A 10679-nucleotide genomic window follows, 5' to 3' on the forward strand; every position below is an offset into this window, starting at 1 on the left:
GTGGAGCCGGAACTACTTTCGACTGGAGGACGAAATTTCGGTCTGAAGTCAACAAACACGGCAGAAGACGCTCGCCTTGATGTCAGCGCTAGAGGCTTCTGGGCAAGAGGACAGAGAGCTTTTTTTGACGTCAGGGTATTCAACCCCATGGCCCCCAGCAATAGGGGCCAGCAGCTGAAAGCGGCCCACCTCAGACATGAAATTGAGAAAATGAGTACGGGGGCAGGGTCCAGGAAGTGGAGCAGGGATCTTTCACTCCCCTCGTCTTCACAACTGCAGGAGGAATGGCATCAAGGGCAACAACTTTCTACGCGATCTTGGCACAGTAGCTCGCCGATAGAAAACGCCAGGCGAAGAGTAATGTCACCGCGTGGATGAGATGTCGTCTCTCGTTCTCCCTCCTGAGATCAGCACTCCTGTGTCTTCGAGGGACGCGGACAAAACCGCCAGCTAACACAAGCATCAGGGACACGGACTTCGAGGAGACCGTTCAGGAGTGTAGGATAGGTGACTAATGTATATATTGTTTAGAATAAATAAAGTTATTAAAAATAAAAAAGATGGATGTCAGCCACAGTCATTGGCGAGGTCGGGGCCAATGAAATGTATTGTGAATTGTAATTAAGACACTTCACAACACATCTTCCTGTAACAGGAATGGAGGTTGAGAGAGAGAAAAAAGAGAGAGAGGCTGGAAGAGAGAGAGAGGCTGGAAGAGAGAGAGAGAGAGAGGCTGGGAGAGAGAGAGAGAGAGAGAGAGAGAGGCTGGAGAGAGAGAGAGAGAGAGGCTGGGAGAGAGAGAGAGAGAGAGGCTGGAAGAGAGAGAGAGAGGCTGGGAGAGAGAGGGAGAGAGAGAGACTGGAAGAGAGAGAGACTGGAAGAGAGAGAGAGGGAGAGAGGGGAGAGAGAGATAGAAAGAAAGAAAAGAGAAAGAGAAAGCAGGTAAGAGAGAGAGCGAGGAAGAGGAAAAGAAATAGAGCAATTCTCTCCCAAACTAAACATATGCGAAATTCCTAAATGCAATGCAGCTACAGACTTTATTATGGAGATCGAGTTCCTTATAAAGGAATACACGAATGGCACCTTTCTCCAACCAATCGCCTTGAAAGCAATTGCGATACTTCCATACCTCATCTGTCAGAAAACACATAATAATTCCAAGCAGCAGACAACATAAAGGCCATAAAGAGAAGGATGGACAGGTGGAAAGTAGGCGACATATACGGACTTTTTAAAGAGGCCGAAGTTCTTCAGCACAGATACAGGGGAAAAAATTGCAAGGAAGAGGGAAGTAGATAAGTGTAGGAGATTCGCAAATATGATGCAACAAGGCAAAGTGGCAAGGGCAGTTCGGCTTCTATCACCACACGAAAGTACAGGGCCCCTACCTCTGGACGAAAACACACGCCAGATGCTAAATGAAAAACACCCGCCTGCAAGGGAGGCTGCGCCTGAAACGCTGTTCCAAGGAGAATATCATCCACCACCACCTGTGATCTTCGAGTGCATCACAGGAGAAAAAATCAGGAAACACGCACTCAACACCAACGGGGCAGCGGGACCCTCAGGACTAGATGCTGACGGATGGAAAACCATCCTGAGCACCAGCACGATTTATGTAAAGCCATAGCAGACCTAGCGAGAAAGCTAGCCACAGAAGACTGCCAACAGATAGAGGCATTAACAGCTTGCCGTCTCATTGCACTTGATAAGAGACCAGGGTGCCGACCAATTGGAATTGGAGAGGTCCTGAGGAGAATAATCAGCAAAGCCATTTCGGAAGTTGTTGGAGAAGACATCAAAACAGCAGTGAGCAATCTCTAGGTGTGCGTAGGCCAACAGGCGGGATGTGAAGCGGCCATCCATGCCATGCTCTAAATATATGAGGAGCCCGACTGCGAAGCGGTACTCATGGTGGATGCTGCGAATGCCTTCAACAACATCAACAGACAAGCCACCATACAAAATATCAGAGTCAAGTGCCCAAGCTTTGCTCAATACACAATCAACACATGCAGCGAACCGGCAAAGCTATACATAAGCAGCACAATGACAAACACCAGTGAAGGGAAGCTGAGGGAACACACAAGGCGACCCCGTGGCAATGGCAATTATGCAATCGGCCTGCTTAGGCTGCAAGATCATCTAAAACACAGCAGAACAAACGTAAAGCAGGTTGCATACGCCGACGACCTAACAGGAGCCGGGAAGATAAAGGACCTTCAAAGGTGGTGGGAAATAGTTAAAAACCATGGCCCTCCACAAGGCTATTACCCTAACGCAAACAAATCGGTTCTTTTTGTTAAACCTGGACATCTCGACACTGCCAAGGAAATTTTCCGAGACACAGATATCAACATAAAGGCAGGTGGAGAGAAACACCTCGGGGCAGTCCTTGGCACAACAGCGGCCAAGGAGGAATATGTGAGGTCTCAGGTGAGCGAGTGGACAAACCAGCTGAAAACGCTCGTACACATCGCTAAATTCGGAACCGCACTCAGCATACACCGCATTCGTTTTCGGTGTAAAAATAAATGGAACTTCCTGATGCGAACAGTACCTAATATCGAACACCTTCTTGAGCCCCTGGAGGAAACAATTAGAGAGTATTTCATACCAGCACTTTCAGGAAATAGAAACCCCACAGAAAACCCCCTAGAAAGATCAATCCTTGAGCTGCCGCCAAGATTAGGAGGTCTTGGAATCATAAATCCAAGCAAAGAATTTCAAAATTCCATCAAGCTCACAGCAAAATTGACACAAGCAATCATATGACAAGACACAGACACAAGGAGAGACACGAGGAAGCAACAAGGAATTAAAAGAGAAATCACAAGAGCAAGAGAAACCAAACAGAAATCTGATTTGCAAGAAACAATCGCAATTATCAGAACAAATGAAAAGAAACATGGAAATGACACGGGAAATCGGTGCATCAAACTGGCTAACAACACTGCCAATCAAATCAAAGGGTTTTAGCCTGAATAAGCAGGAGTTTATAGATGCCATCTGCTTACGATACGGCTGGTCAATAGAGGGCCTCCAGCAGCACTGCACCTGCGAGTCACCATTCGATCCTAACTACGCCATGTATTTGTCTTTATATATATAGCGCCATGACGAACTGAGACATAACGGCGAAATGCTCGGCGAGGTATGCCGCGACGTTAGAGTTGAGCCAACTCTCATACCCACGACGGTACAAAACTTCACACTGCAATCAACAAACAGCACAGACGAAGCCTGCTTAGATGTGAGTGCAAGAGGATTCTGGGTAAGAGGACATAATAAAGGAGGAGTGAGTATTAGATGAAGTTGAGGGTGTTGGTAGAAGAGGAATGTTTCCTGAAGGTTGAGTTATGACCTTGGTGGATGATTTGGATTGGACTGAGGTGGTAGTAGGTGTTGAGGAAAGGGTAGCAGTAATTTTTAGAGCCGTGGTCAAAGGAGAGCCTGGGGTCAGGGAATCGGGGGGAATAAAATCAGTGGGGCTGCTTGATAAAGGAGCAAGTCTCATTGACTCCAACTGAGGTACAAAATCTTCATTACTGGCCATGGCAAGCCTAGAGGATATTGGAGAGAGAAATGACCCACTCCTCAGGATCCTCTTGAGGGTAAGGACTAGACAAGTAACAGGAATACCGTGCCTATGGCTCCCCTTGGCTGTTCATGACTGGCATTAGGTCAGCCTTCCTTCCTTTCAACACGGCTCACACACCTTAGAAAGCAGACAGTAGAAGGGGTTGGAGAAGAGAAGGAACAGGAGATGGGAAGAAGATAATACTGCAAAATCACTTTCGAAGAGAGTTGAAGCCCCCACGGGCAAGGAATTAGGGGGTGGAGAATGGAGGGAAAATTGGTTGAGCTGAGGCCCAAGGTAGAGGAGATCCCCAGCACTAGGCCTTAGCTCCATCCCCAATTACCCCCTATGACAACAACGGGATTGGGACTGGGGGGGAGGGGGTCGTGACATGAAGCATCCTATATATAAACACCTCATACTTTTGTCTTGCTGTTTAGATTAGGGATTTTGTACAGATATACCTAAATGTTTTACAGAAATCCAGTTCACACAACAGTCATATATCATCACCACTATGTACAACCCAACAGTCGCTTTAAGAATTATTTTTTCATCCATAGAATTTCTTATTTTATTTCATTTTTGGACATGTAACCTAACACTTGTTTCCACCAACTTTTTATGCTCTGTACCATAAATGAAAGCGCTTGTGCAACAGGTGCTCAAGAATGTCCATGAAGTCCATAATCTTTGACAACAATACTATTCTCCTTTTGATAATCAAAGAATACTTCTTTAAATGGATATTACACTGAGCCATAAACACACCTGGTTACTCTCGTCTGGCATCTTTATGTTTTCTTTCAATCTCTCAAAAATGTGCTAATTTCTGTCGGTCGTACTCTCAGTGTGCTTACCGGCGAATTGTTTCTTGTCGTTTTACCCTTTGCTTTTACTTGCAAATTAACTGCCATTGTCGCTTACTCCTGGAGCGCAAATGCACCATCTCTGAAATTCGGAATAAGATATCATTTGCAGCCATCACCACCTGTATATCACCGATTCTTACACGAAAAGTATTAACATAGGCTCTTATATCTGATACATCGATGATTTGAGCATTTGCCAGATGCTCTTCCACAAAACAAAGAGCAACAGTTTCTTGTTTTCATTTTTGAATAGTGATTAATTCCAGACATGTTTTTTTTTTTTTTCTAAATAATTTTGGTCAAGGAAAAAAATCAGCAGAAGTTTTTCAAACGTATAGTGAGTTTTAACCATTGCTGTAGTAGGAGGAGACTGAAAACACCAACCCTTTGCTCTGCATTTGCTGGTTGATATTTCTACTCTGTTCAGGATCCAAGCACGTAGGTGTGATCTGGAAAAATATATATATTCAATTTAACAGATAGATATATCGGAAAAGTTTGCAAAGAAAAGTTTGCAAAAAAAAAATAAATAATTTGGCATAGTTAACAATGATTATATATAAATACGTCCAGATAAAGATGCTGTTAATAGTAGAATCTGCACATCTTAAAAGTGCAACTTACCATATGGAGTCGTTGCAATATTCAACTCAAGAATAGTTGGAACCGACATCATATGTGTGAAGGTGGCGATGGTGGCGCCAGTGGCTGTAGCGACAACACTCGACATAAAGGCAGCTGCACCTTGCATGACTTGATCTGAAATGTTATTCATTGTTTTATACCGAAGCAAACCTGTACATGTTTTGCCACAGCTGAAGTCTTTGAAACAGGGGTATGTAGAATTGTACATACTTCATGTATTTACGGACTACCTACCACAACTAAATTGATGTAACCTTTTAAGAATAAGCATAATTTGCGTCAAGAGAAAACTTACCGGGTATGTTTGGGACAGCTAAATGTGTCAGGTGTGGAAATGTGGGATTCATTTGCATCCCGAACTCAAAATGTTTTAAAAATAACTTGAAGATGTTATCAAGTTGCTGGCAAGTATTCGTAAGCAAATCCGGCCTGTCGACAATCTTCCACCATTCTAGGGATCTGTAAAATAAATTTCTTTGTATATTCTAAAAGTTGTAACTATTAATAAGAGGCACCTGGTTTTTGTTCCAACCTTCTTGCACATGCACAGGAATGAATTTCAAAAGTATCAGCAGTTAGTCGTGAATATCTGCTCTCCACTCGGGAAGGACAGTAATACAGACCGTGAACCTATTTCAGACATATAAGAAACGAGCTGCAAAGCTTGCAGTTTACAGTGTATATGACCAAAGGTTACATTATAAGAGAAAAAAAATAAACAGAAATATCTAGAGCAAGAATGAGAGTGAAAGAGACAGAAAGAGTAAAAAAAAACTGGGTGTAAAAGAAATGACAATGAATTGGACAGTCGATCCATTTTAAGCCAGAAGCAGGGACCGTGACCGTCGGTAAATGCCCCGATAGATAAATACGAGAACGTGGCTTCACCGCTTGACGATGATGTGCATTTCCATAGATTTTAATGGACGCAGATGGGTCTTCCTTTTTTTTTAAGTGCCGTTTTGAACCGTAGATATTTTTGTCCTTTATTTACCACCCTGGCTAACTGCACAGGCGTGGGCAAGCTGTGGTACATCTGATGCATGGTTATAACATTATATAATGATATTACACTTAAATTTTAGGTTATAACATCATGATAAGTACTATAGGCGATCAGCATGATCATGCATAGGGATTCCAACATGCGATGGAATCCACACAAAACATATATCATGGCCTCATTCTTTTGCATGATACACGCTTATCCTGATGTCATTTGCAATATTTCCTGCAACCTTCGTCTAGAGCGTTCAGAGCCTGGAGAGCACGCTGTGAATCACAGAAAATTACCCCTGAGCCTTGATTCAACAGAAATTCGGTGGCCATGAGTATTCCTGCCAACTCAGTTTGCGTAGTGCTAACCCAGTCATGAATCCTCCTACAGTCCTGGTGCTGCAAAATATTGTTTTTATATACAACAAAAGTGCAACCAGATCTGCTCCCAGACTGCAAGCATTTGTTAGTGTAGCATTCATATTTATTGGACAGAGTTTCAAGATGTTCATTTATAATTGCAAGTGCATACTGCTTAAGTATGGCAAGGGGGAACATTTTTGGGGGGCAGTCGTATAATATACAATTAGGTCCGACATTTTCCACTGTGGAACAGAATGTCCATGTAGGGTCTTAGTTAAGGGTATGATCAGCTTAGGTCAGTATTTACATGTTACTTGTACCCATGGATTTGAGTATGAATCGGTGTTGTCATGCAAAGTTAGCTCCCCTATTCTATGTTTTAGCAGTCTCTGGAACTCTGTACAATGACGGGGTTCTTTAATTTAATTTGACACTAAATGTAGTATTTATGTATAATATTCTTTGGTAAACAGAAGGTAAATTAAGTTCTGCTCTCATATTCACAATCCTTGTTGTTCTAGGGGCTCCATGAATGATCCTCATGGCCTCATTTTGTACAATTTCTGAACTTGTCAACTCTGATTACTTGAAAATACGAGTACTAGGTGCAAATCATGATAATCTATGACTGGCCGTATGTATGACAAGTAAAAGAGTCTCGCAATATTGACATTGATACCATGGTCTTTGCCAACAAGTGTTCTAAGTGGCTTCAGCAGCTTCCACAGCCTTTTCTTCAGGTTTCTGATGAACTCTGCATCATTGACAATCACCCCAAGGTATCTGTACTGGTGGCAAAGATCTAGCTCAATGTTATTTATATGAAACCTTGGCAGAGGGATTGTCTTTGGGTTAAGTGTCTTTTATTTCAGTCGAGATTATCAAGCCATACTCAATAACCATTGCTGAAAGTATATCTAGAATCTCTTAAATTCTCTCCTCAGATGAGGATTTAATGCAAATATCATCGGCATAGCAAATTGTGGAGTCACTTCCCTCAAGTCGTATATTGCCTAGTAATCTATGCGTTAGGATATTAAACAGCATGAGACTAAGTCTGGAGGATAACTTAGAATTTATGCGATACCTGTTCAAAATTATTCTCTCAAGTACTTTGCACAGACAGGAGGTCAAGGAAATGGGCCTGTATTTGTCAGTACTAGGTTTAGGTATGGGAATGATTAAGCTTTTAGTTCAGGAGCTTGTGATAGGCTGAGTCTATACGGGTGTAAAAGTGGGTTGCCAGGTACCTGAGCAATGAGGCGAGAGACGCTGTAAGCAAGCCATCGTCGCCAAGGGCTGTTGCCTTCCCTTCCAGAAAGGCATTATTCAATTCCCACTCGGTTATTTCGGCAAAGTCGGAGGGGTCAATAGCAGTACAGGCTACTGCTATATCAAAAATTTTATCTATTTTTGTCTTGTTGAGTTGATCTTTTATCCCTTGTGGAAGTGAGTTCAACTTTGTTCCTCTTCTGAGCACAGTCCCTTCGGTTGCTGTGCCAGACGCACCTGGGGGTGGGGGGGCTGGTCGCGTCACTGGGCTCGGTGTCAGTGATCCTGATAGTCTTCGTCGCTGCTGTAGCGCTGACACGCCCACTCCGGTTGTCAGCACTGGAAGTCGGACATCGATTCTCCTCGTTCGTTCTAATAGCATCAACACCTGTATCTCGACAATAGCAGTCAATTTTATTTTTTCCATGCTCTGTCTCAGCATCATTATTTCATTAATTAAGTTATTGTCTTGTTTTTTTTTCTGCCTGAGGGTGAGGGATGCAGCCTCGGCTGGCGCCCAGGGAGGGAGGGGGGGCGTAGTCTTTAATTCGAAGAGTATGGCAGCTTTGCTGCCCGGGACACCCTCTGTGAGGATCAGCATCATCTTGTTCACCAACCATGTCGCGTAGTTCGGTGGCCTCTGCACCCCCACTCGCCAGAAGCCACCGGAAAGCTCTGCGGCTGGGGACGTCACACAGGGCACGGTCGGGCGCCATCCCGGCACACTGGCCGCGGGTTGGGGCGCGCTGGTCACTCGTGGTCGGTGCTAGGACCACAGGGGGTGGAGGGGGAGGGGACAGGGCAGGGAGGGCTGTGCACCCCCAGTGCCAGGCAGTTATACCTGTCATCCCACACCTAGAGCATGATGCATGATGGGACAAAGGCAGGTGCATCTGCAGCATTCTCTCGTCCTGCTGCATTGCGAGGACACTCCCTGGCAGTATGCTGCACAGCGTGCCTTGCCCTTGCAGCAGCAACATGGCCACTTTCCCATGCAGTTATAGTAGATCACAGGGGATGCCCTCCACGGCCGCACGTGGCTGGCGGGCATGCATTTTCCAAAGAAGTGGTATGTACTGGGAGGTGGTTGCTCTCCTTTCCATATTATACGGATGCGGTTGAGTTGCCCATCCTTGTACACTCTTATAGCATTGTGAACTCCGTCGAGTGCATACGCATTTTCGAAATCAAGCTCCTTGTTGTTGTGTGTGACAAGGTATTCGTCATATTTTTCTTGTTTCCTTGGGTCATCAAATTGTTTGAAGGTAACACCTCTAATTAATCCCCCAATAAGGTTGCCATTATATTTCTGCTGGGAGCGAGCGACATACACATACGGTGAGGAGTGTCTCCCCTCGCACAAGGTCGAGGGGGGTACAACCCAGGGCTAGAGAGTTTTGCCAAAGTCCTGCAGCCATTTCATTTTTTTTCGATTTCGTCGTGCCTTCAGGGATGCCAGTGGCGTCTTACCGGCATTGTCTGGCTTTCTTTTTTCTTAGCTTTCGACTTCACTAATGTGAAACCGTCACTTCCTCCGTCAGCGTCGCCCACCCGGGCGTCGGGATCTCCTTCAGCACATGCCCGTGCATGGCAATGGATTCAGCAGGGCTATCCACTGAACTACAGACTGAAGCGCACTCTTCGGCAGCAGGAGGGGGAAGGGGGGAGTTTTGAAACGTGGCGTGTTGGGCCGTAGGTTTTCCATGTTGGCGAGTGTTTTTTTTGCTGATTTTTGTGATTTTCTTTGTTTAATGAATTATTGCATTATATTTACTGTATATAAGCCTGTTTTACCCCATAATTTCCCAGATATACTTCATGCTTCCCCTACTATCGGGACTTATCAAATCAAAATTATTGGCTGAATATGGAATTCGGTAATTGTTACCGAGAGCGACGCACCCTCCCAGAGACTAAGTTACAAAAACAGATTTTGGTTAATTTTCCGAAAATGACAACCGGGTCTTCCCTGACAATATTTATATCATCAGATTTGTTTTCGTGAGATGACAACGAATCTGATGATATTTTCAGTTGCATTCTCCAGCCGACAATCTTGATGTGATTTGATAAGTCCCGATAGCAGGGGAGGGCATGAAGTAGATCAGGGAAATTGTGGGGTAAAACAGGCTGAAATAAGAAGAAAACAGAACAGAAATGTGTAAAACAAGTACAAAAAACGCTTAAAATCGGATAATGAAACTCTACGGACGTCGCCGCCATCTTTCAAACTCTACGGACCGACGCGCCAACTTTCGAAAAACTCTACGGGAACCATACCCATTGTTCGGTAAAAATCTACGGGATTTCACATATTCCAGATCCCCCGTGGTAATCGTACAATGCGTCCTAACCAATAAACCAACCTAACCTTAATCCTGTGGGATTTATACACTACGATCTATATATTCCCTAGCCAGGGGGCTCTGCCCCCTGGACCCCCTGTGGTAATATATACGCCTAGCCAGGGGGCTACGCCCCCTGGACCCCTGAGGTAATTTATGCGCCTAGCCAGGGGGCTACACCCCCTGGACCCCCGTGGTAATATTTACACCTAGCCAGGGGGCTATGCCCCCTGGACCCCCAGGGTAAAACCACATACCTTTTATATCGCGAAACACCGAACGTTTCTTCGCTTCCGGCTATGGTCACATTTGCTTTGTTTCTAATCACTTTTTTCAGCATTTGCGGCACTGGATGGGTTCAAATATCAGGCTGTGATAGAAACGAATGTCTATTTGTCCAGTATATCCACAAAAGGGCTTTAAAATTGACCCGGAATCGACGCAGCACTCGAAATAAGACATTGCTCACCGGCGTTTCTCGAGGTAATGGCCTTGCACGGCCTGTTAAATCTCCCGGTGGCAAAACGCGCAGGCGCACAAGGATATTGTATAAAATAGTGTAAATAATTACCAAAACGCGTAAAAGATGTATCATAAAAGTAAAAG

General features: G+C 44.6%; 1 long non-coding RNA gene across 2 annotated transcripts in view; it reads right to left on the minus strand.

Moving 5' to 3' along the window:
• Positions 1 to 4151: 4151 nt before the first annotated feature.
• The window catches only part of LOC119573834, a 7314-nt gene continuing 786 nt past the window's right edge, over positions 4152 to 10679 (minus strand). Inside the window, exons 2-5 of one of the 2 annotated variants that reach the window (XR_005228829.1) lie at positions 5393 to 5556; positions 5077 to 5211; positions 4837 to 4901; positions 4152 to 4531 (exon numbers count right to left, since the gene is read on the minus strand). This is a non-coding gene — a long non-coding RNA (uncharacterized LOC119573834). Of the gene's footprint in view, positions 4532 to 4769; positions 4902 to 5076; positions 5212 to 5392; positions 5557 to 10679 lie in introns of those variants that run through there. The other variant, XR_005228828.1, reaches the window with a different exon arrangement.

Source organism: Penaeus monodon, chromosome 6, assembly GCF_015228065.2.
Source record: "Penaeus monodon isolate SGIC_2016 chromosome 6, NSTDA_Pmon_1, whole genome shotgun sequence".
NCBI classification, from domain to species: Eukaryota; Metazoa; Arthropoda; class Malacostraca; order Decapoda; family Penaeidae; genus Penaeus; species Penaeus monodon.